Source organism: Halichoerus grypus, chromosome 6, assembly GCF_964656455.1.
Source record: "Halichoerus grypus chromosome 6, mHalGry1.hap1.1, whole genome shotgun sequence".
In the NCBI taxonomy this organism is placed as follows: domain Eukaryota; kingdom Metazoa; phylum Chordata; class Mammalia; order Carnivora; family Phocidae; genus Halichoerus; species Halichoerus grypus.
In genome coordinates, this window is record NC_135717.1 from 66,495,660 (window position 1) to 66,522,215 (window position 26,556).

The 26,556-nt window shown below is 41.1% G+C and overlaps 1 long non-coding RNA gene across 1 annotated transcript; it reads right to left on the reverse strand.

Annotated features, from left to right (window-relative positions):
• Positions 1 to 1,471: 1,471 nt before the first annotated feature.
• LOC118533520 (uncharacterized) lies at positions 1,472 to 25,193 on the reverse strand. Its single transcript, XR_004916268.2, has 2 exons — positions 24,546 to 25,193; positions 1,472 to 1,927 (listed from the first exon to the last, which is right to left on the reverse strand). It is a non-coding gene; the product is annotated as an uncharacterized LOC118533520 (long non-coding RNA).
• Positions 25,194 to 26,556: the final 1,363 nt, after the last annotated feature.

Genomic DNA, 26,556 nt, shown 5'->3' on the forward strand with positions numbered 1-26,556 from the left:
TGGAGGGCAGGATGGAGGCTGGGCTTTTTATATTTAATACCTTGTGATTCCCAAGTTGTTCAGTTTGGAAAAGGGATTTAGAGAGAAAGTATTCATCGTATTTGTAAACTTCTTATGAATCACGTACAGAGAAGCATGTCTCCCAGCTCAGTGAATTTTCTCAAACTGAACACATCTGTGCAACCAGCACCCAGCTTGCAGGAAAGCCCCCCAAGGTCCCCCTCAGCTCCCTTCCAGGCCCTGCCGTCTCCCTCTTAGTCATTATAGTTTAAATTACACATTTCCTGTCAGCCCCTAAGATGATGATGATTTATCTTGTGCCCGAACTTCAGGGCCGAGCACGCCTAGGCCAGAGGCAGGCCATGTATCCCAGAGCCCTCCTCAGGCATCAATCCAAGGTAGAGATGATGGTGGCCGATTTCTGCCTCCTCGATTCCAGTGGCTCTGGGAGTTTGTCAACTCACTCAGCTTAGATACTGTCTAAGTCCTTTGGGGCCTCGGTATGGGTGCCATAGACTGGGTGGCTTGTAAACAACAGAAATTTATTTCCCACAGTTCTGGAAGCTGGGAAGTCCGGGATCAAGGTGCCGGCAGATCTGGTGTCAGGTGAGGCCCTGACTTCTGGTTCATAGATGGTTGTCTTCTCCCTGTTTCCTCAAGTGGAGGAAGGAATGAAAGAGGTTTCTGTTACAAGGGCACTAATCCCATTCACGAGGGTCCCACTCTCATGACCTGATCACTTCCCAAAAGCCCCACCTCCTAATACCATCACCTTGGGGGGTTAGGATTTTAACATATGAATTAGGGGAGGATGCAAACGTTCAGTCCCATCCAAACACATCAAGAGCCAACCAGTACCAGGATCTCTGCTCTTGAAGAGCTTATGAACCTGTGTGGGGGGAAGAAAGACAAGTAACCAATAGGGTGTGGTCACTGCTAAGGCCATAGTCAGCACAGGGGGAGGAAGAGGACCCAAAAGGGAGTATTTAGCTTGGTCTTAAGAGGTCAAGGAAGGCTTCCTAGAAGAAGGGGAGCCTAAGCAGGGACCTGGAGGACCAGCTCGGAGCCATCCACATGAAGGAGCAGGTGGTAAGGAGAATGGAGCTCAAAGCAGTGAGAACAGCATGTGCAAAAATGGGAGAAAGGCGAGAAGCAAGGTGGGAGAGATGAGCTGTGATTGGTGACCTTATGTCCCAGTTTGCCCTGGCGTAATCTCCACCTACATGTGTTGCCCCAGCATAAAGACCACCCCCACCCCTCCTTCACTCGCAGTGGTGATTGGCTTGGACACAAAAGTGATATGGTCACCCATTCAAGCCACATCAAAGAATCCAAATTCCATCCTGAAGAACCCAAGGAGCCAGCAAAGGCCTTTGAGGAGGGCAGAAACATGATCCCATCTGCAGTTTAGAAATACTACTTTGGTGGCATTAAAGAATGTTTTGAGGAAAAGAATACCGGAAGCAAGAGATATTTTAGATTACTGCTTTAATCCAAGGTAGAGATGATGGTGGCCAGGGTTAAGAGATTGATGGTGATGGTAGATGAATCCATGATATATAAGAAGTACAGAGAGAGAGGAATCACAAGGGCTTGGTAGTTTTATTTACTCTATGTTCATTAGTCATTTATATGCTGCCTTTGGAGATTTAAAACTGGATTCTGTTGGCAGCTTGGTGCTTGGGTTCCAGGAACACAGAACCCTTTGGAAAAGCTGGAAGAAGAGCATGACCAGCCCAGCGTGGTGTTTTCCCTCTCTGGAACGCAGAGCTTTCTTTTGCTGAGCCGGGTCCCAGCAGTGGCCTGGGGTGAAGCCAAGGTCAGGGCCGGGGCAGGGCGGTGCTGGTTCAGGGTGGTACAGACAGCTTGGTAGCAATGGGGTTCTCTGCAAAGACTTCACCCTTTAACTGGGAGGCGGGTTCACATCCTGTAGGGTTGAGGAATGTTACAGGCTTGTGAATTACATTTTAAAAAATATTTTATCAACACCTCTAGCATAGAACAAACTCCAGTCAGTGCCACATGTGTTTTCCATGTGTGTTGCGACTGTAGGAAGTAACCAAACAACTCTGTATTGAACTTGTCAGAATATAATCAAAAATTCCGCTAATTACTTCAGCATGAAGCCTACCGAGCGCTCTCCCTTAATCATCAGAAGCAGGTCCTATTAGCGAGCACCGCGGCTCAATAACACCACTTTATTGTGTTTCTTGGACAAATGCAAAAGCTTATCTTTCACTGCAAGGTTTTCTCATTTTTGGAACCTCCGTCCCCATAACAGTCATCATTACTAACTACATCAAGAGTGTAGTTCTGGGAAAAGTACTGTGCAAAGAAATTCCTGAAATGGGAATGGACATTCATGTTGAAGTGGTGGTTTTGCCAGAAAGTTAAACTCCAGCAAATGAATTGATTTTTCTAGGCGGCTGGCTTCATTGCCTGAGAGCAGCAAACAAAACTCTGCCATGTGTCCATGCTAGTTAGCACGTTTGTTTTATCTCTGAGAAGCCAGTAATAACCACAGAACAAAGTTAAAGGAGCTCTGAGCCCAGGCAGAAGAATTAAGAGGCTTATAACATTTACAAAGAAAAACATTGTTTCTCTTTAATCTCTCTTGTCCTTCATTTCAGCTCCCTTTAAGCATCTGCTAGGTCTGAGGCTAGAAAGAAAGAGAAAGAAGAAAGAGAGGCAAGTGAAAGCAGGGAAAAAGAAAGAGTAAGTTCTCAAATAGAGAGAATGCATAATTATGTCTACGGATAGGAAAGCCTTAGTGCAGAGTCTGTAAATGTTTATATTCGGTTTTTAAATGAAATATGGTAAGCCCCATTTACTATTCAGAAATCCAAATTTATAAAACAGATTTTTTTTTTTGTTATTGTTGTTAGCGGGAAGAGGAGGTGGAAATGGGCTGGGATAGGAGTTTGTTCACATTGCATAAAAATTCTTTACTTTGCAAAATGATTCACTGAATGCTTCCTTTAAATAACAACTCTGCTGGTGCATTTAATTTACCAAAAAAAATCAATTTTAAACAGAACTTTAGGAATACAGTCTGTGTTATGCGGTGAAAATGCAGTAGGCATTTAAAAATAAAAACAGACTGGGGTGAATATTAAAATAAATTTGCATTCTTTGAATAAACTCTTACTAGGCAAGTATCAGGATGTGGCTTAAGAGCATGATGGGAGGGTCAAGGCGGAGGGGGAGTGGAGAAGGTTGAGGGAGTAAATTAGGTAGGATTAGGAGAGGGAAGATGGATTTATACTTTAAAAGTGGACAAGAAATCATATAAGGAATGAGTTTTAATAGGAGACCTTGCTTCAGTAATTGTAAACAAGTGGATTTCTAGTTCAAGATGCAGATAAGCTTCCCTGCATTTAAGCATGCAGGTGATTTCCCCTCCCCCTCCAAATTCCTATTGAAATAAGCAAATAAATACACAACCAAGAAATCTGCATCAGTGTTTACCTGGTTTCTACAAAAGTAGGAATGACAGAAAAGAGCAGTGATGGGAGGGGTGGTGGATCCTAATATTTTAGGTTGCTATTCCTAGGAAGATAGATAGAAGTGACTTGAAAGGTCATATACATAATGTAAAAAAACCTAAATATTAGTAATTTGGGGGCACCTGGGTGATTCAGTCAGTGAAGCATCTGCCTTTGGTTCAGGTCATGATCCCAGGGTCCTGGGATAGAGTCCCACATCGGGCTCCCTGCTCAGCGGGGAGTCTGCTTCTCCCTCTGCCTCTGCCACTCCCCCCGCCCTGCTCGTGCTCTCTCTCTCAAATAAATAAATAAAATCTTAAAAAAAAAATTAGTAATTTGGGTCTAAAAGTTTGCATTATGTCAACAATAACGTGGAGCTGGGGGATATGAAGTAATAGGCTGTTCTGAGTCTTGTTTTACATGAAGGACAGCAAAGACTTCTTGCCTGTTTGTGACCAAGAATTTAGGTTCAAATATTAAAAGGCAATGTCCTATAAAATAAACAGGAATATAGAGAGAGAAAAAACATTATAGCATAAGTCATGACAAAAGGAAAAGAGAAGTCTTCATAATATATTATGAATATACATATAATATAATATGAATATATTATATATGTACATTATATATGTATATATATGTATATATATATGAATATATTATATATGTATATATATAATAATATAGAGAGACAATTTGGGGGAAAGACAGAAACTTAAAATCATATGCAAATACTTTGATGCTGGTAAACATAGGATCCAGAAAACATATGCCCCTTTTCTAGCATGCTATGTTAATGAGCTTTGGGGAGTTACAAGGCAGGCTGACTTGAATAGGGGTGAGAAGCTAACATGTTACCCAGGTCCAGTGAGAGAAAGAAGTCAACTTTACATGTTGGGAAATAGTCACCTGTGGAGACAGGTGGCTCGTAAGAAGTGTCGACTGTCACGATGATCAAAGAACTTTTTTTTTTTTAAGATTTTATTTATTTGTCAGAGAGAGAGAGCACAAGCAGGGGGAGTGGCCGGCAGAGGCAGAAGCAGGCTCCCCGCTGAGCAAGGAGCCCGATGTGGGACTCAATCCCAGGACCCTGGCTCAGTAGGTTAAGCGGTTGCCTTGGGCTCGGGTCATGATCAAAGAACTTTTAAGAAGAGGTTTGCCCCATCTGATATTATGTTTCTTAGGCTGCTGTAATTCACTATCCCTTCATCACCTCCAGTGTTCAGTAACCTTTGCAGAAGGTTTAGAAGTAATTAAAAGCTTATGTAAGGTTTGGAGCGACAAGGACGTTGAGGGGATTAAAGGCAAAGGGATGGGCTTGGCTCCAGGAAGTGTTGCAAAAGGTATTGAGGGTGGAAGACAGACGATCTGAGCAAAATTCACCATGAGAATTTAAGTTCCTAGAAATTTGCCAAAATCTGGGAAAGGATGTTAGACTTCTCATTGAATGTGGTAGAGAGGGTCCATGGTTTTGTTTTTAGATATAAAGGAGCCATGTGACAGCTGGGGTACATAGTGTCTATATTATTAGAGTTAAAAAGTTACATCTATGAAAAAATAAAATGAGAAACAGCCACAGTGCATTAAATAAGATACACAAGGTTGGATCAAATAAAGCAGTTTTCACATTAACTTACTATTAAATGACAAAGACTCAGAGACTTGGCATCACAGCAGGATGTAGTAGGTCACAGAAGCCCAATGTTCTCCCTGCCAAGAACTAGAAAGATCCAGAAAATTTCCAAGATTTTATGTTTTCTTTTAAAAAAGATTTATTTATTTTTATTTAGAGACAGAGAGCAGGGGGAGGGGCAGAGGGAGAGAGAGAACCTCAAGCAGACTCCCCACTGAGCGCAGAGCCCAATGCGGGGCTCAATCTCACCACCCATGAGATCATGACCTGAGGCGAAATCAAGAGTCAGACATTTAACCGACTGAGCCCCCCAGATGCCCCTCCAAAATTATATGTTTAAAGACATAGCAGAGTTGTGGAGACAGACAGAACTAGATAGGTTGGAATTCCAGGTCTGAGGTGATCTGGCAATTACTAGCTATTCTCTTTGCTGCAATTATTTGCCAATTTGGTTAAAAATAAGAAACTGTGTGCCGTTTATAAGAGACACACTTTAAACAAAATACCGTTTGGAAGAGACTTTATTTATAAGGACACAAGTTTTCCTGGAAAAACAGGAAGAAAAAAGATATGCCATCCAAACACTAACCAAAACCTAGCTGAGGTAGCTGCATTGACAGCAAACAATAGGATGTAAGACAAGAAATGGTAATAGATGGGGCGCCTGGGTGGCTCAGTCGTTAAGCGTCTGCCTTCGGCTCAGGTCATGATCCCAGGGTCCTGGGATCAAGCCCCGCATCGGGCTCCCTGCTCCGCGGGAAACCTGCTTCTCCCTCTCCCACTCCCCTGCTTGTGTTCCTGCTCTCGCTGTGTCTCTCTCTGTCATATAAATAAATAAATAAATAAAATCTTTAAAAAAAAAAAAAGGAAAGAAATGGTAATAGAGACAGAGGGATTCCCATAATGACACAAGAGCCAATTCATCAAGGAGACATAATAACTTTAACTCTGTATATACCTAATAGTTATAAAACATATAAAACAAATGTTGATAGAACTAAAAGTAGTAATTGATAATCCACTATTTTAGTTGGAGATTTTAATACATCATTCTCGATAACTGATTATAATTGGTAGTAATATGTAGAGAAAAAAATTAACGAAAACATGGAAGATCTGAACCTAACTGACACATATAGAACATCACACCCACCAACTGCAGAACAAGCATTCTTTTCAAGGTTACATGAAACATTCACCGAAATAGACCATATGCTGGATCATAGAGTAAGTCTCAAAAAATTTCAAGGGACTAAGGATATACAGAAAATGTTTTTTGACCACAGCAGAATTAAACTTGAGACGAATAACGGAAAGTTAAGAAGAAAATCTCTAACTTTGAATAACACATGTATTGAAGAAGAAATCATGGTAGTAGTTATGAGATATTTTGAACTCAAAAATAAGAATGTGGCATATCAAAACTTGTGGAATGCCATTTCTGACCAAAGAGAAATGTATAGTTGAAATGAATATATTAGAAGGAAAAATCAATGGTTTAAGCCTCCTTTTTAGGAAATAAAGAGCAAATTAAACCCTCAGAATATGGAAGGAAAAATAAAGCTAACGCAGAAATCAGTGACGGGAAGGAAAGATACAGCGGAAAGGAAATCAAATTACAAGTACACACTAAGAAAACTTCTTAGCGATATCTATTAAAGCTAAATATGTGTATATCCCATGACCCAGTGATTCCACTCCTGGGATACATACTAAGAAAAATGAGTTCTTGTGTCCTCCAAAATTGGATATATGCACAAGGCATGGACTAGGCAGGTCCCTTCCCTGACCTCACAGGTCGTGTCTCTACTTCTCCCTATTTTCAGCAGAAGCTTGGAGGTTTTCTCCTGGGAGAGGGCGAATCTGACAGATTCTGGATTTGGCACAGCAAGAAAGTGAGAGTGAGGTGCCATATTGAAAATAGAAGGTCAAAGGAAAGTTGACAGTGTTTGTGAAACCTCTGGTCCTCTTTCTTCATTTGGGTCTCAGAAAACTAACAGCCAGCCTCAACTCTCTAACAGAAAATTGACTCCTTCCTGAGAAAACCTCTTAGCTCAAATGAAAAGGCTACTCTAATCCTTTCTTGCAAGAGCTCTGTGTTCTTAAAGCCCAAACAACTGGCTTTCAGTGGGACCCCAGTGAGTTGGTCAGCTGGAGTCTAGGCAATTGGTTCTCAACATTCTGCACATCACCTGGGGGGCTCATAACCAATATCCCAACCTGTCTTCGAGGGCTCACCTAATCTGGGGTTCCCACTGCATTTGGGGGAGGAGTCAAGACAATTCAATTTGAAAGGTAAAAAAATGAGCAGAGTGCAGCTGACATCTGGATTATACCTATATGAAGAAAACAGTAAAAAAAAAAGAGGAATATTTAGAAAAATAAATAAAATTGCAATGACATTAAGTGCACCCTAATTTAATAAATAAGCCCTAATATAGGTGTTTAACAAAAGCAGTCCAATGGTTCTAAATTTCACCGAGAGTAATATATATAAAGGACAATGATTTTTAAAGAGCAAGGGAAGTAGACTTATTATATAAGATATTAAAATTAATCATAAATTTACAGGAAGTGGCATTTTACATCAGTAGGGAAAGAATTGATTGTCCAATGAATTGTGTTGATGACCACTAGAAAAAGGAAAGAGTAATGATTTTATGTCTTTTTCAGTGGTTAATTAATGAAGAGTTTATGAGAACACTGGCCATCCCCAGTCAAAGATGGTAACCGCGACAGCTCCCAGTTTGCCTATCCGCAAAGAACCCGGGATTGACATGGTTGCTTGCTAAGATCCCTCAGCTCAAATCTAAACTAAGATGGTTCTGCATTTGTTTGTCTTTTTTTAAAGCTCAGTTGAGTGGTGGCATTTGGTAAATGAAAATAGAAAGACAAAAGTAAAAATAAACTTGTCTGGCTCTCTCTTGAAAGAAGAGGAAAGATGTCTGAGATGGCCCACTCTGGCCTCGGGGGCCCGAGGGACTCCTGGAGCTTTCTGACATGCACTGTTTGTTTTCAATGGGAAATTACTCAAAATGTAATAAGGAAATATTTTGCTGAGTAAATAGATTCGTTTACATCTTGTGGCGTGGACGGCTAAAAAGAATCCTGGCCTTTTAGTTCCCTTGGCTGAAATCCCTCGTGGAAGAGAGGGATTTCTCTTTTCACTAGTATTTCTTTCTTTCCAAGGGGTTCTTCCTCCTCCTTCTTTTGAAATCAGATATTTTAAGACACTTGAAATCCAGGGAGGGAAAAGAGACTTTATTCTACTGTAATGGGGAAGAAAATTGTTAATGTTTTGTGGTCATAGCCTTTCCCGGACCTCCTGGGCCTCTCTCAAGAGAATTCTAGCTTTGTCAGCTCAGAGCCTGGGTTTATGATGCAGAATGGAGGCGGAGACAGACACACAACCTCCTGTTGATGCTGGAAAGGACAAGATTATTCCTGAGAAAGACAGCGGAGATGAAAGGGAGGAGGGGTGGACGTGGAAGATGAGTAGCGGCCGACTGGGCCATGGAGAGGAGCTGAGAGGGAGGGAGCCCTGGTGGGGGTCAGCTGCCATGGTGGGGGGAGGGTGAGCACTGAGCGTGGGCAGCCGCCAAGACGGGGCTCCAGGGCTCCGCATGACCGGCCGCACTGAGAGAGTAAGCTCTCTCCACGTTTCTTGGCAATTTTTCTGTAAGTGAAAGTTGGAACTGACTTCATTTATATTTTCAGCAGAGTGTGGTTCTTTGAATCAAAACGTATGTGCCGAAGCAGGGCCAAGTAGGTTCCAGTTATATTTGGGTTACGCCACAAAAGCCAAAGGTTGGATCACTCTTGGCCCCTGTCACTCACTTTTCTCTTGGCCTTGCCCCATCTTTTTGCCTCATATGAGGGTTCTCCTGTTCCTTGCTCGTGGGCCTTCTCTCTGCTCCAGCTGCCCTTCCCCGATTCCTTTAATCCCAGTACAGGTAAAAATACATTAAAAAAAAAAATCAATCTCAAATACTACCAATGTCACCTCATCTTTGTCCTCATTTGCAGTCTCTGAAGAAAATTTCTGTTTGGAAATGATTAGTTGTTTCAAAATGACTGCAGGATGCTCCCCACCAACTGGCTATCTACCGACATAACGATATTATTTTTGCATTGCAAAACCCAAGTCTCCTGTGGAAATGCGCGATGCCGGGTCCTTGCTTCCTCACATATCTTCCCTCTGCTTCCAAACACACAAGCACTCACTGAAAGGCAGTTGTCAAGTCCGACGTGCTATATGCACGCATCAGTTCCACAAATAGTCATTGGAAGTCTGGGTGCCAGCCACTCTCCTGGTGTGAGGATACAGCCATACAAAAAGACGTAACGAAACAGGCCGAAGGGATCCTGCTTTCCTGTGTTTACAGTCTGGTGGCTATATAGGAGACAGATCGTCGTGAGTGCTGAGACTGATGACTGAAGCAGGGCTAGAAGCTATCAGGATGGATGGCTGTAGTTGAAATGTTCAATGGGGTGGCCAGGCGCGTTCTCACCAAGGAGGTGATATTTGAATAAAGACCTGAGGGACACGAGAAGGAGAGCATCTCAGTGGGAGGAGCTTGGGGGAAGGCTGTGAGGGAAGAAGGTGCCTGCCAGAGTGACTGGGGGAACAGCACAAGATGATTTCTGAGAGGTTGTGGGGGTTGGGGAAGATCACCCAGGACCTTGCAGGTCATAGCGAGGACTTGGGCTTTTCATTTATGTGAGATGGGAACCCACTGGAGGAATTTGAGAAGAGAAGGGACATGATGTGGTAAATTGTAACAGGATCGTTTTGGCTTCTGTTTTGAACACAGAGTGAAAACGAGGCGAGGGGGAAGCGAGGAGACCAGCTATGGAGCTACGGCAGTGATTTAGATGAGGCAGGCTGGAGGCTTCCACCAGGGCACTAGTCGTGGAAATGGGGAGAAACTAGATCCTGATGCACTTTTAAGGAAAAGCTGATGAGACCTGCTGACCATCTGAATTCAAGAGTGATTCTAGATTTTTGGTGGGTTAGAGTCGCCCTTCACCGAGAAGGGGGAAAGCTCTGTCTGGAGCAGACCTGGGTGGGAATGTCAAGAACTTGGTTTTGGACATGTTAAGTTTTAAGTTATTTAGAAGACATCACATGGAGGTATCAGGTAGGTAACTGTTCAGATGAGGTCAGGGCAATGGTGTGGGCTGTGGGTATAGATCAGGGCGTCGCCATTACATAGTTGCTATTTAAAGCCATAGGACAGTTTATGATCAACAGGGGAGTGTCTGCAGATAGACAAGAGAAGATACCCAAGCATGGGGAACTGGAGCACATCAGTGTTTAGAAGTCAGGGAGATGAGGAAGAGCCAGAAAAGGAAACTTAAAAAGTATGGCCATGAAGAGGTTGTCTTGGAAGCCCAGTAAAGAAAGCGCTTCGGGAAGGACTGCATGATCAGATGTCAAATGCCACTGGTGACTCAAGAAAACTTGAGGATGAGAATTTTGACCATTGGATTTAGCAAAGTGGAGACTGTCAGTGGCACGGACAAAAGCAAATTCAGTGGCATGATATGGGTGAACATCTTATTGAAGTGCTGCACAGAGACAGGAAAATTATAGAAAGAGGGAAGAATTGTTGGAGCAATGTCCTTTCATACTCAAGGGAAGGCAATATCAAGTGGACCAGTAAAAGGGTTGGCTTCAGTTAGGTGTATGATCCTCACAGGAGAGAAAGTAGAGAATATGGGAACAAAAGTAAGTTTGTGGTGGTTGGAACTAGGGGAAGATCTTTTTGATTGCTTTCTTTTTTTTTTTTTTTTTTTTTTGGTGAAATAAGAAGTAAGATCATAAGCTGGGAGGGAAGATGGAGAAAGCATGAGGTGGTTTTCTAGGTTTGCTGGGATAGTGGGAGAGTGAACAGACTGAAAAAAAAATTTGTTTAACCAACAGACAACATGTTAGTGCTCATGAATTAAAACAAGACCAGTGAACATGGTGGTGCTTTTTAAAAAATCTACCCCCGGAAAGCTGTTCCAAATAGCTAGAGTTGGATTTAACCACAGCTGGGATTTTGCCACGGGAGTACCCTGAAGTAAGAGAAGAGCCAAGGCATTGTGGGCATATATGAGGGTGTGAGTGAAATTTTAGTTGACTGAAGAGCAAAGTGAGAACATGAAGGAGAACAGTGGAAAAGATGGTGGAATTCATGGATGGAAAGTTCTACTGTCTAAGAACTTGCTGGTTTTGGGGCAGCTGGGAGGAGGAAGTGGAAGGAGGGGAGTTGTTGGATAGAGGGCAAGAGCTTTGAACTTGAGAAAGAGGATTTGAAATTTCTGTTAATGCCAGGGTAAAGCACGTGACCAAAGGAATGAGTGACTGAGATTGGGCGGTGACAAGACCACTGGAGACGAGGCACTGAAGGAACTGGATTACAGGGCTTTTGGAATGATCCTGGTAAGGATTGAGGGTTAGGGAACAGGAGGAGAGGATGGCTGCAACAATGAGGGGTAGGAAGAAGGGCTGTGGGAAAGATAGCAGCCACCCCCCTGGGACACCCCCCTCCCCGCCCAGGGTCCTCAGGGGAGAGCCAACTTTCAGAAAGAGGAAGAAGGTGAAGAAAATGTCCATAGAGGAGGCATAGGCCTGAAGGAGCTTTGCTGATGATTGACCTTGAGTTCTAGGAGATAGGGATGTAGAGATGTGGGAGATGGGAGATGGGCTCAGAAGGGGCGGTTTGCAGAGCAACCTGGGGATTCATGTCCGAAGGAAGAGGGAATACCTGGGGGTCTTGTGGTGACTGACATAAACAAGGATAAGGGGTATAGGAAGATGAATCCTGCTGGTGCCAAGGCAGCTGTGAGTGCTAGTAGGAGCAAGATGTGGGGTCCAGGTTTCCAGGAGCTCACAGAGTTGTGGGTAGTGGAGTGCTGGAGATCTCTAACTAGCTCTCTAAAGAAAAGTATGCAAGGATGTATATACATACGTACATTTATTATAGATTTTACTCACATAAAGGATATGTAGTAGCATACAATTCATAAAGCATAATAAAATATAAATATATAATAATATAAAAATATTCTTTATTCTAAATTACATTCACCTGTCACTTCAGTGTGACCTTTTTATCCTGCAAAATCTACTATCAGTTATTTTTTATTGTGGTAAAATATACATAACATAAAATTTACCATTTTAATCATTTTTCTAAAGATTTATTTATTCATTTGAGAGAGAGAGAGAGTGAGTGGGGGGTTGGGCAGAGGGAGAGGGAGAGACAGAATCTCAAGCAGACTCTGTATTGAGTGCAGAGCTCAACTCAGGGCTCAATCCCACAACCCTGAGATCACAACCTGAGCTGAAACCAAGAGTTGGACGCCCAACTGACTGTGCCACCCAGTTGCCCCCATTTTAATGATTTTTAAGTATGCAGTTCAGTGCCATTAAGTACATTTACATGGTGCAACCATCACCACAATCCATCTCCAGAATTTTTTAATCATCTGATACTGAACTCTATACCCATTGAATAATAACTCCCTATTCTCTCCTCCCTTTAGCCCCTGGGACCATTGTCCTACTTTCAGTGTCAATGAATTTGACTCTTATAGGTCCTAATATTAGTGCAATCATACAATATTAATCTTTTTGTGTCTGGCTTATTTTACTTAGCATAATGTGTTCAAGTTTCATCTGTTTTGTAGCAGGTGTCAGAATTCTATTCCTTTTGTAAGGGTGAACAATATTCCATTGTATGTATATATCGCATTTTGTTTAGTCACCCCTCAATGGACATTTCAGTTGTCTCATCTTTTGGCTATTGTGAGTAACGCTGCTATGAACATGGGTGTACAAACATCTGCTTGAGTCCCTGCATCTGATTCTTTTGGGTATACATACAGAAATGGAATTGCTGGATCATATAGTAATTCTGTGTTTAATTATTTGAGGAACCAACATTCCATTCACCACAGCAACTGTACCATTTTACAACCCAACCAGCAGTGCACAAAGGTTCCAGTTTTTCTACATGCTTGCCAACACTTGTTTTATTTATTTATTTATTTATTTTTGGCAATAGACAACCTAGTGGGTATGAAGTGGTATCTCATGGATTTGATTTGTGGTTCCCTAACCATTAGTGATGTTTACATCTTTTCATGTGTTTATAGGCCATCTGTATATGTTCTTGGGGGGGAATGTCTATTCAATTCCTTTGCCCAGTTTTAAATTACATTTTGGTCTTATTTTGTTTTGTTTTGTTTTGTTGCAGGAGTTCTTGATATATTCTGTTTATTAATCCTTTTCAGACACATGATTTGCAAATATTTTCTCCCACTCTGTGGGTTGCTTTTTTTCTCTGCAGACATGTCTTTTGATTCACAAAAGCTTTAAATACTGATGAAGCTCTGTTTGTCTATATTTTCATTTCTTGCCTGTGCTTTTGGTGTTATACCCAATAAATAATTGCCAAATCCAATGTTCTGAAGCTCTCCTTATATTTTCTTCTTAGAATTTTATAGTTTAGCTCTCATATTTAGGTCTTTGATTCATTTTTAGTTAGTTTTCATATATGCTGTTAGGTAAGGAACCTACTTCATTCTTTTGCATTTGGCTATCCAGTTTTTTTCCAGCACACTTGTTGAAAATTTTGCCATTAACTGGTCTTGGCATCCTTGTTGAAAATCATTTGACAATGTATGCAAGGGTGATTTCTGGGTTTCCCATTCTGTTCTATTGGTCTGAATGACTGTCTTTATGCCAGTATCACACTCTTTTGATTACCGTAGCTTTGTACTAAGTTTTGAAGGCAGGAAGTATGAGTCCTCCAATTTGTTCTTTTTCAGATTGTTTTGGCTATTGAGGGTCCTTTGAGAATTTTAAGATGGATTTTTCTATTTCTGCAAAAAATGACATTAGAATTTTGGCAGGGATTGTACTGAATTTGTAGATTACTTTGAGCCATATCGATATCTCGACAATATTAAATCTTCTATCCATGAACATGGGACGTCTTTCCATGTATTGATGTCCTATTTAATATCTGTCAGCAATGTTTTATAGTTTTCAGTTTATAAATCTTTCACCTCCTTGGTTAAACTAATTCATAAGTATTTTGTTCTTTTTGATGCCATAGTTAATAGAATTGTTTTCTTAATTTCCTTTTGGAATTGTTGATTGTTAGTGTTTAGAAATGCAACTGATTTTGTGTGTTGATTTTGTATCATGCTGAATTTGTTTATTAATTCTAGCAGTTTCTTATGGAATCTTTAGGGTTTTACATACATGATTACATTTTCTGCAGAGATAATTTTATTTCTTCCTTTCCAATTTGAATGCCTTCCCCCCTCCTTTTTTGTCTAATTGCTCTAGCCAGAGGTTCCAATACTAAGCTGGACAGAAGTGCCAAAAGCAAGCATCCTTGTCCTTGTCTTAGAGGAAAAGACTTCAGTCTTTCACCATTTAGCATGATGTTAGCTGTGACTTTTTCATATATGACCTTTATTATGTTGAAGTAGTTTCCTTCCATTTCTAGTTTGTTGAGCGTTTTTATCATTAAAGAGTTGAAGTTTTTCAATTTTTTTTTCTGCATCAATGGAGATGATCATGTGGATTTTGTCTTTCATTCTCTTAATGTGGTGTTTTACACTGATTGATTTTTGTATGTTTAACATCCTTATATCCCAGAAAAAAATCTCACTTGGTCATGCTGTATAATCCTTTTAATATATTGCTGGCTTTGGTTGCTAGTACATTTTTGAGGATTTTTGCATCAGTATTTATCAGGGATATAGGTCCATGGTTTGTTTGTTTCCCTTGTAGTGGTGTCTTTGTCTGGCTTTGGTATCACAATAATGCTAGCCTCATAGAATGAATTAGGAAGTGTTTTTCCCTCCTCAGTTTTTTAGAAGCATTTGAGAAAAATTGGTATTAATTCTCTTTATATGCTTGTTTTACTTCACTAGTGAAGACATCTGGTGCGGGGAAATTTTTATTACTGATTTTATTTCCATGGTAATGATAGGTCTATTCGGATTTTCTATTTCTCATCAGTTAGTCTTGGTAGGTTTTATGTTTCTAAGAATTTGTCATTTCATCTAGGTTATCCAATTTGTTGATATACAACTGCTCATAGTCCTCTCTTATAATCCTTTTTATTTCCATAGAATCAGCAGTAATGTCCTTGCTTTCATTTCGGATTTTAGAATTTCTGCCTTACCTCTCGTTGCTTAGTTGTCTAGTTAAAGTTTTGTCAATTTTATTGATCTTTTCAAAGAAACAACTTGGTTTTGTTGATTTTCTCTATTGTTTTTCTAGTCTCTCTCTTATTCCCCCCCCCCTTTATATGGTACAAAGGATTTTTTTTTCTTTCCAAAGAAAGAAAAAAATTTAAATTCTAGTTAGTTAACATTAGTGGAATATTGGTTTCAGGAGTATAATTTAGTGATCACTTACATATAACACCCAGTGCTCATCATAACGAGTGCCCTCCTTAATTCCCATCACCCATTTACCCCATCCCACCCACTTGCCTCCATCAACCCTCAGTTTGTTTTCTATTGTTAAGAGTCTCTTAGGGTTGGGGCGCCTGGGTGGCTCAGACAGTTAAGTGTCTGCCTTCGGCTCAGCTTGTGATCCCAGGGTCCTGGGATCGAGTCCTGCATTGGGCTCCCTGCTCCACGGGGAGCCTGTTTCTCCCTCTCCCTCTGCCCCTGCTGCTTCCCCTGCTTGTACACACTCTCTCTCTCTGTCAAAAATAAATAAAATCTTAAAAAAAAAAAAAAAGAGTTTCTTAGGGTTTCTTTTCTCTCTTTTTTTCCCTCTTCCCATATGTTCATCTGTTTTGTTTCCTAAATTCTACATATGAGTGAAATCATATGGTATTGTCTTTCTCCGACTTATTTCACTTAGCGTAATACACTCTAGCTCTGTCCACATTGTTGCAAATGACAAGATTTCATTCTTTTTGATGGCTGAGTACTTTTCCATTGTAGATGTATACCACATCTTCTTTATCCATTCATCAGTTGATAGACATTTGGGCTCTTTCCGTAGTTTGGCTATTGTTGATAATCCTGCTATAAACATTGGGGTGCATGTACCCCTTTGGATCTGGTTTTTTTTTTTTTTTTTTTATCCTTTGGGTTAGTACCAAGTAGTACAATTGCTAGGGCATAGGGTAGTTCTATTTTTAACTTCTTGAGGAAACTCCGTACTATTTTCCAGAGTGGCTGCACCAGTTTGCATTCTCAACAGTGTAAGAGGGCTCCCCTTTCTCCACATCCTCACCAACATCTGTTTCTGGTGTTGTTAACTTTAGCCATTCTGACAGATGTGAGGTGGTATCTCATTGTGGTTTTGATTTGTATTTCCCTGATGATGAGTGATATTGAGCATCTTTTCATGTGTCTGTTAGAATGATGTCTTCTTTGGAAAAATGTCTGTTCATGTCTTCTGCCCATTTCTTAACTGGATTATTTGGTTTTTGGGTGTGAGTTTGATAAGTTCTTTATAGATTTTGGATACTAATCCTTTATCAGATATGTCATTTGCAAATATCTTCTCCCATCCCATAGGCTGCCTTTTCATTTTGTTGATTGTTTTATTCTCTGTGCAGCTTTTTATCTTATGAAGTCCCAATAGTTCATTTTTTATTTTGTTTTCCTTGCCTCTGGTGACGTTTCTAGTAAGAAGTTGCTCTGGCCTAGGTCAAAGAGGTTACAGCCTGTGTTCTCCTCTAGGATTTGATGGTTTTCTGTCTCACATTTAGGTCTTTCATCCATTTTGAATTTATTTTTGTGTATGGTGTAAGGAAATGGTCCAGTTTCATTCTTCTGCATGTTGTCATTCAGTTTTCCAACACCATGTGTTGAACAGACTATCTTTTTCCCATTGGATATTCTTTCCTGCTTTGTTGAAGATTAGTTGACCATAGAGTTGTGGGTCCATTTCTGGGTTTTCTATTCTGTTCCTTTGATCTATGTACCTATTTTTGTGCCAGTACTATACTGTCTTGATGACTACAGCTTTGTAATATAGCTTGAAGTCCAGAATTGTGATGCCTCCAGCTTTGCTTTTCTTTTTCAAGTTTCCTTTGGCTATTTGGGGGTCTTCTGTGGTTTCGTACAAATTTTAGGATTGTTTTTCTAGGTATGTGAAAAATGCTGGTGGTATTTTGGAAGGTTTACATTAAATGTGTAGATTGTTTTGGGTAGTATAGACATTGGGTAGTATAGACAATGTTTGTTCTTCCAATCCATGAGCATGGAATGTTTTCCCATTTCTTTGTTTCCTCTTCAATTTCTTTAATAAATGTTCTATAGTTTTCAGAGTACAGGTCTTGTTTACTCTTTGGTTAGGTTTATTCCAAGGTATCTTACTGTTTTTGTGTAATTGCAAATAAGATTGATTCCTTGATTTCTTTTTCTGCTGCTTCATTATTTATGTATAGAAATGCAACAGATTTCCATACATTGATTTTATATCCTGCGATTTTGCCAAATTCATGTATTAGTTCTAGCAATTTTTTTGGTGGAGTCTTTCAGGTTTTCTACATAGAGTATCATGTCATCTGTAAATGGTGAAAGATTGACTTTTTCCTTTCTGATTTGGATGCTTTTTTATTTCTTTTTGTTGTCTGATTGCTGAGGCTAAGACTTCTAGAACTATATTAAATAGTAACAGTGAGAGTGGACATTCCTGTCTTGTTCCTGACTGTAGAGGAAAAGCTCCCAGTTTTTCCCCATTGAGGATGATATTAGCTGTGGGTCTTTCATATATGGCTTTTATGATGTCAAGGTATGTTCCATCTATACCTACTTTGTTGAGGGTATTTTTTTTTTTAATCAAGAATGGATGCTGCATTTTGTCAAGTGCTTGTCTGCATCTATTGGGAAGATCATATGGTTCTTACCCTTTCTTTTATTAAAATGGTGTATCACGTTGATTGACATGCAAATATTGAACCACTCCTGCAGCACAGGAATAAGTTCCACTTGATTGTGGTGAATAATTCTTTTAATGTACTCTTCGATTTGATTTGCTAGTGTCTTGTGGAGAATTTTTGCATCCATGTTCATCAGGGATATTAGCCTGTAATTCGCTTCTCCTTTTTAGTGGGGTCTTTGTCTGGTTTTGGAATCAAGGTAATGGTGACCTCATATAAGGAGTTTGGAAGTTTTCCTTCCATTTCTATTTTTTGGAACAGTTTGAGAAGAATAGGTATTAACTCTTTTTTAAATGTCTGGTCTCCTTTTTGGAACAAAAGAAGGTGCTCTGGGATGTGATGAGAAAGGAGACAGTAGCCTTTCATCCAGGGCTTGCTGTCTCTAATCTGAATCTGGTCAACTTCTTTGGAAAAGAAAAGAACCCTGGGATGTGAAGAGAAAGGAGACAGTAGCCACACACCCAGTAAAGGAAGAGGTACAGATACAAGAGTGAGAAATTCTACAGAAGTCTGATGAAAAATGGACCAGACAGATCATTCCAGTTATCAAATTTTCCAAGGTTCAATATTCACATTCACGTAGAGAGGACTCAGCATGATTGTGGACTATCTTTTTGTGAAAAATAAAATCCAACATACTCACTAGTGTCTGCCATGTTCCTTTGCATAAAATGTACAATGTATGTTCCACAATTATTAATGCTTTATCCACTGTAATGTATTTAATGCTCTTGATTCTATGTGTTAGTGTTATTACTATTGTCCTTTTATGGATAGAAAGGATTTAGATAAAAGAAGGTTTAGTGAGCCTCTCAATATTGGTAGAGTCAGTGTTTAAATATGGATACCCTAAAAGTCAACATGGGGCAGCCAGCTCAAATGCCCTTCCAGAAGGTGACCTGTGTTTGGATTCTCTTTCCTCTTTAAAACTCAATGATTCACCCAGATGTCTTCACACAGAACAGCTTCCATGAACTGAGACTTCAAACTGAAAATTCCAGGCCACACTACACACATATAGCCTGAGTGGCTTTCTGGTTGACTACTCTAAACACACAGGAAAGGCCCAGCAATGAGTCCACTTTCACACCTGGAGAACCAAGACTATATACCTGTGTATCTGACTACATTTTGATAAGGCCTTTATGAAGAACACAACTATAAATATGTCCTCAGACATTGGTTCTCAACATCTCTTCCCTAGACAGGCACCTGAGATTGGGTAAGAAAGGTAAGTTGGGGGGCTGTACCCCAGAACTATTGACATGGTAATGTGGGGATAGGCACAACAATCCAATATTTACAGATCCTCCGGGTGACTCTGACTCAGGCTAAATTTGACAACCTCTGCAGGAACTAAGTCACAGTCAATCTTGAGTTATCCAAACAGAAGTCACTCTTAGAAACCCTCTATGCTTGGGGGTGCCTGGGTGGCTCAGTCGTTAAGTGGCTGCCTTCAGCTCAGATCATGATGCCAGGGTCCTGGGATCAAGCCCCACATCGGGCTACCTGCTCTGCAGGAGGTCTGCTTCTCCCTCTCCCACTCCCCCTACTTGTGTTCCCTCTCTCGCTGTGTCTCTCTCTGTCAAATAAATAAAATCTTAAAAATAAATAAATAAATAAATAAATATCTGGTAAAATTCCCCTGGGAAGCCATCTGGCCCTGGACTTTTGTTAGTTGGAAGATTTTGATTATTGATTCAATTTCTTTGCTGGTATGGGTCTGTTCAGGTTTTCTATTTCTTTCTGTTTCAGTTTTGGTAGTTTGCATGTTTCTAGGAATTTGTCTATTTCTTCCAGATTGCCCAGTTTGTTGGCACATAATTTTTCATAATATTCTCTTATAATTGTATTTCTGTGGTGTTGGTTGTGATCTCTCCTCTTTCATTCATGATTTTATTTATTTGGGTCCTTTATCTTTTCTTTTTGATAAATCTGGCTAAGGGTTTATCAATTTTATTAATTATTTCAAAGAACCAGCACAAAGTTCCGTTGATCTGTTCTACTGGTTTTTTTGTTTGTTTGGTTTTTTTGTTTCTATATTGTTTATTTCTGCTCTAATCTTTATTATTCCCCTTCTTCTGCTGGCTCTAGGCTTAGTTTGCTGTTCCTTTTTCTAGCTCTTTTAGGTGTAAGGTTAGGTTGTACATCTGAGACATTTTTTGTTTCTTGAGGTTGGCCTGTATTATAATATACTTCCCTCTTAGAACTGCCTTTGCTGCATCCCAAAGGTTTTGGACTGTCATGTTTTTATTTTCATTTGCTTCCATGTATTTTGCTATTTCTTCTTTAATTTCCTGGTTAACCCATTCATTCTTTAGTAGGATGTTCTTTAACTTCCATGTATTTGTGACCTTTCCAAATTTTTTCTTGTGGTTGACTTCAAGTTTCATTGTGTTGTGGTCTGAAAATATTCATGGTATGATCTCAATATTTTGTACTTGTTGAGGGCTGACTTGTGACCCAGTATGTGATCTATTCTGGAGAATGTTCCATGTGCACTTAAAAATGTGTATTCCACTGCTTTAGGATGAAATGTTCTGAATATACCTGTTAAGTCCATCTGGTCAAGTGTGTCATTCAAAGCCATTGTTTTCTTGTTGATTTTGTGCTTAGATGATCTGTCCATTGCTGTTAGTGGGGTGTTAAAGTCCCCTACTATTATTGTATTATTATCAATGAGTTTTTTAAGCTTGTTATTAATTGATTTGTATATTTGGGTGCTCCCAAGTTGGGGGCATAAATATTTATAATTGTTAGATCTTCTTGATGTATAGAGCTCTTAATTATGCTATAATGTCCTTCTTCATCTCTTGTTACAGTCTTTCATTTAAAATCTAGTTTGTCTGATGAAAGTATGGCTACTCCAGCTTTCTTTTGATGTTCATTGGCATGATAGGTGTTCTCTATCCCCTTACTTCAATCTGCAGATGTCTTTAGGTCCTAAAATGAGTCTCTTGTAGGCAGCATATAGATGGGTCTTGTATTTTTTTAATCCATTCTGATACTCTATGTCTTCTGATTGGAACATCACATATAATAATTGTGTAGTTTTTAAAGAAACTATCTAACTTTTTCAGACTGCCTGTACCATTTAGTTTCCACCAGAGACTTACGGGAAACTGAGTTTCTCCTCATCCTCACCAGCATTTGGTATTGCCTTTTGTTTTTCATTTTTGTTTTTGTTTTTTAGCTGTTCTACAAGATGTGTGGTATTATCTCGTCATGCTCTTAGCATTTCCCTAATGGCTAGTGCTGTTGAACATCTTTTCATGAGCTTATTGCCATCCGTATATGTTCTCCAGTGAAATGTCTCTTTGTCTTTTATTCATTATGTTCTAATCAGATCACTTTTTTTTTTTTTAAGATTTTATTTATTTATTTAACAGAGAGAGACACAGCAAGAGAGGGAACACAAGCAGGGGCAGTGGGTGAGGGAGAAGCAGGTTTCCCACAGAGCAGGGAGCCCGATGTGGGGCTTGATCCCAGGACCCTGAGATCATGATCTGAGCCCAAGGCAGATGCTTAATGACTGAGCCACCCAGGCACCCCAACAGATCACTTTTTTTAATGTTAAGTTTTGAGAGTTCTTTATTCTCTTTAGATTCAATCTCTAAAACGACTGAATATGTAGTATGCAAGTATTGCCCCCTTCTGTAAGTTGTTTCTTCATCCTTTTAGTAGAATTTTGATAAGGTCCACTTTATCAATGTTTTCTTTTATGGGTTTTGTTTGTTTGTTTGTTTTTAAAGATTCATTTGTTTATTTTAGAGAGAGAGAGAGTGCATGGGGAAGGGAGGGGCAAAGGGAAAGGGAGAGAGTCTCAAGCAGACTCTGTGCTAAGTGTGGAGCCCAATGTGGGGCTTGAGCCCATGACCCTGAGATCATGACTTGGGCCGAAACCAAGAGTCGGATGCTTAATCAAATGAGCCACCCAGGAGCCCCTTTATTTACTAGAGATGGATTTCTGGAGATTCCTACTCTACTCTCTTCCCTGACATCAGTCCTCCACTGTCAGGTTTTGTACCATTTCCAGCAATATCATCACAAAATCAGGCTAGAAATAATGCTTGATTACTGTATGATTTAGCAAAGAAATCACTCACATCATTAATGTTGGTTGATATTTTTGTTTATTTTGCTTAAGAAGAAAGTGAAGCAACAGAAGTATGGCAGAACTTCACTTGTTTGGTAACAATGTGAAAGATTTCTTCATTGAATTGGGTAATAGTTTCCAAATACTGTGAAACTATTTCCTCATTTTTTGTGCTATTCATAATGTAACACTAAGAGACACAACACTCTTAATTTTAATGTTTAAGAATCTGCATTTTTAATATTTTCTTCTCATTTTCCTAAATTTAGACCAGATCAGAAAACTATTTCTGTAAAGAACCACATAGTAAATATTTCTGCTTTGCAAGCCATACTCTCTCTGTGGCAATGACTCAACTTTGACAACATAGCACAAATTAATGATAGACAATACATAAACATGGCTACGTTCCAATACAGCTTCATTTATGGGTGCTAAAATTTGAAATTTTTTGTAATTTTCACATGCCATGAAATATCACTCTCTTCCATGAAATGTATGAATTAAACATTCCTGACTACTCTTCTAACTGAACACCGTGCCCCAGCTCCTCACATTCTTCCATAAACCCTCCATTCATAGTTCTTCATACTGCTCAGCACAAGCTGAAATTATTTTGTTCATTTATATGTTTTCTTGTTTACTCTCTTTCTCTCCACATTAGAATGTGAGCTTGAGAACAGAGACACCTTATCATTTAGCTTCTTATCTCTAGCACCTATAAAGGTGCCTGGCATCTAGTAAGTGCTTATAATTCTTTTTTTCTTTTTTAAAGAAAGAATGAAATTCAATAGTAGATTCGTATTCACCTTACCATCACTTTTATTCTGGCATGTATTTTTATGTAACGGAGCCAAAGAATATTTCACATTACAAATGATGTGGAGAATTCCCACTCCATTTTGTTCCTAGGAAAGCTGCAAAGAGCCATGCCCTTGAGAGCATGCTCATCTCTGCAGGAGGTCCTATAGCTTCTCATAGAACGAAAGCAGTGTTTCAGCCAGGCCAGCTGTATAAGGCAACGCTCTGTTGGAAGTTGGTTAAAAAATATTTGTGAGAAATGTTTTCCTGAGTGTTCACAGCTTAATGGAAAGTTGTTATTTTAAAGGTGCTGTACGAAGCCAGTCATGTTCCGCGAACGGGTTCTCTATGAAACAGCTCTAAATGAGTTTCAGCCTCCCTGGGGACTTTTTTGATAGAGACCAAATTTCACAGTTCCTGACTTGGCCATGTTTGCTCAGGGAGACAGTCTTATTTGTCCTGCTCAGTAATTGTGAGGCAGAGCTTCCTGAGAAACCAGCCAGTTTCACGAAGGACTACTGTGCACATGGCTGATGCTTCTGCCTCCTCTCAATGGTGTGTGTGTGTGTGTTTAAAGATTTTATTTATTTATTTGACAGAGAGACACAGCAAGAGAGGGAACACGAGCAGGGAGAGAGGGGGAGGGAGAAGCAGGTTCCCTGATGAACAGGGAGCCCGATGCGGGGCTCGATCCCAGGACCCTGGGATCATGACCTGAGCTGAAGACAGACGCTTAACGACTGAGCCACCCAGGCGCCCCTCTCTCAATGTGTTTTAAATTTGTCTTCTGCCTCAAGATGGATCTGCTGACCTGTGAAAGTTTGAATAGCTGTCACTACAGGACACACTCTAATAAAAATTGCCATCTTTAAAACTGACCTGTGTCCCTGTCATGATCGTGGTGGAAACATCTGGAATCATATCCAAATAGAGCATTTTCAGTATTCTTTGCCATTTGTATCATACATACATAGAATTTATAGGGTAACACAATCTTATTAGTTGGAACGTCATTACCTAGATGAACAAGCATTCTTAGAATTTGTAGGTAACAACTGCACTCCAGAGCCATTCTAGCTTAAGCAGATTTTCCACAGTGTTTCAGACTCATTAAGTTAGAAGAAGAAGGAGGAGGAAGAGGAGGAGGGGGAGAAGGAGAAGGAGAAGGAGAAATCAAATCTTCCCTCCCAGTCCTGCTGACCTGGTTTCCATTCAATGTTTGCTATCTCTGTCTTTTATTCTTCCGGTCACCCAAGTCAGCAGGGCCACAGGGCTGTTCCAGTGACTACTCTCTGACATCCCACATCCAATAAACACTGAGTGCTGTCATTGCTCTGGAACCATCCATCAGAGGCTCCCTACCTGCTCAACTCTCTGCCCCTCTCCCACCCCACAGACCCGCCCTCACTCTGGCCTTTCTGCCACTTTCAGGCCTCTGTTGATGCTCTGCCCTCTACCTTAGAGGCCCCTCCTTCCCCTGTGCCTCCCTTGTCCAGCAGTAGCCCAACCTGCTTCTGCGATTTCCCTCAGGTCTCCCCTCCACAGTCCCCACACGGGAACCTTCCCTGATGAAGGCTACCCCAAGCCAGGCAAGGTGCCTCTCCTACCTGCATCCTCTGTTTAGCTCTTCTTTTTCCTCTTTGTTTCCCTGCTTCCTGGTGGGGCAGGGACTTTGCTCTGTCCATTTTGTGTCCTTGGCACTTCATGGAGTCCCTGGGTGTGGTGGCCTTGCAGAAGGTAAATAAGAAAGGATCTCAGACTGCGTGAATATCCTCTGCATCCAAGGGCGAGGAGAGGTGGCCAGAGAAGGGGTAGCTTGTCACAGTATTTTGGCCAGCCTAAAGACGGCTTGGTCCCCCGGCCCCGGACAAAGGCAGTCATAGTAAGGGCCGGAGGACCCGGACAGCAGCATCGGGGAGGAGGCCCCTGCAGAAGCGGTAAGGGTCTTCTGCTTCGGAGCTGGGGCAAGGCGAAGTGTGTGGTTCTGGGAGCACCGCCAGGCCATGGTCTGCGGTGGGCATTAGAAGGTTTCTCAGGCTGCAGCAACAGGCAGAAGGCCAAGCAAAGAGCCTGGCTGGGCTGGGAGGCCACGGACGCTCCAGGGCCCGCAGGGGCCAGCGGCGGCCGCCGAAGAGGTGGCCTCGGGAGGAAGCTCAGACACCGGGCAGCTGGGGAGCACCGAGCCAGAGCCCGGCGGAGCAGCTTCGCCGGAAGCAGACGGGCGATCCACGGCCAGGAGCACCCCAAATCCTGTCCACAGCCCCCCCACCCCACCCCGGGTAGCGAAGCGCACCAAGCTTAGGATGTAAGACGCCTTCCGAGAGGAATCCTTTGGGCGCAAATACCAAGCCTGTATAGAAAGAACCCTCCTTGTTCGAGAAACAATGGAAAGGAAACAAAAGCAGCCAACACTGTGCAGGTCGTTTTTTCCTGCTTGCTCTCAGATCCTGGCCCCAGGCGACTGCTCCGTATCTAAGGCGTTCTTGCTCTCCGGAGGCTCCGGCCAGAGCCCGGAAGGCGGGAGGAAGGGAGAAGCCAGGACGTTCCCTCGAGGCTTCAGAAGGCGCCTCGGCAGTGGCCCCTGGGGCTCCAGCTCCCACCGGACAGGTCGTCCTGTCCCTCTGTGGTCCCAGCCCCCGATGCGGCCACTGCCAAGGAGCCTGGGCTCTCATCTCGTCCCTCACCCCTGCAGCCGGTTCCCTGGATATAACTTCCTTGTTTAAAATATCCAGGGTGTTTATGCTTTCCTGATTGAACCCTGACTCATACAGGCCTCCGGAGAAATTCTCCAACACAAGAAGGAAAACTTAGTACTCAAAAGGCAGAGGGAACATAATTTTGTAAAAGATTTACTGCAGAAAAAGGAAGTCGTATGTAGGCAGCATCTGCTATGGACCCAATCAAATTTAAGAAAATATGGACTTTATGAAATGGGACTGAAATCAGTCATCCAGCTAAGATTTTCTTTTTAAAGATTTTATTTATTTATTTGAAAGAAAGAGTGAGTGAGCACCAGCGGGAAGGAGGGGCAGGCAGAGGGAAAAGCAGGCGTCCTGCTGAGCAAGGAGCGCGATGTGGGGCTCGACCCCAGGACCCTGGGATCATGATCTGACCTGAAGGCAAATGCTTAACGGACTGAGCCATTCAGGTGCCCCAAGATTTTCTTGAAAAGCTAAATGGGATGAGGAAGGAATGCTATGAAATACAAAATGAAATAAAAGCTCTGAATTGCTATCTTGGAATACCAACTTAGTAATATGGAAGACAGGCTTTACAAAACACCTTCACAAACTCAAGAGAAAAGGGGGAAAATATTCTGAGAGGCGAAAATAGTTTTAGAAGCCATCTCTGTAAACTTAGTAAAGGGTTTTATATTTTGGTAAATACAAGATGGATCACTTATTATAAAGCCAAGGGACATTTAGTTAAATTTTTTTGAAGTTGGATTTTGAACAAAATATAAATGTGTGTCATTGTTGGTATCAGGAATTCTAAAAACCCGTTGTGAATCAGATTCACCTGAGAACTGTTGAACGAACAAAAATTTATGAACCCTGTCCTCAGACCTTTATTGAATAGGTCTGGGACAGAGCCTGAGAATCTGCAATTTAAAAGATT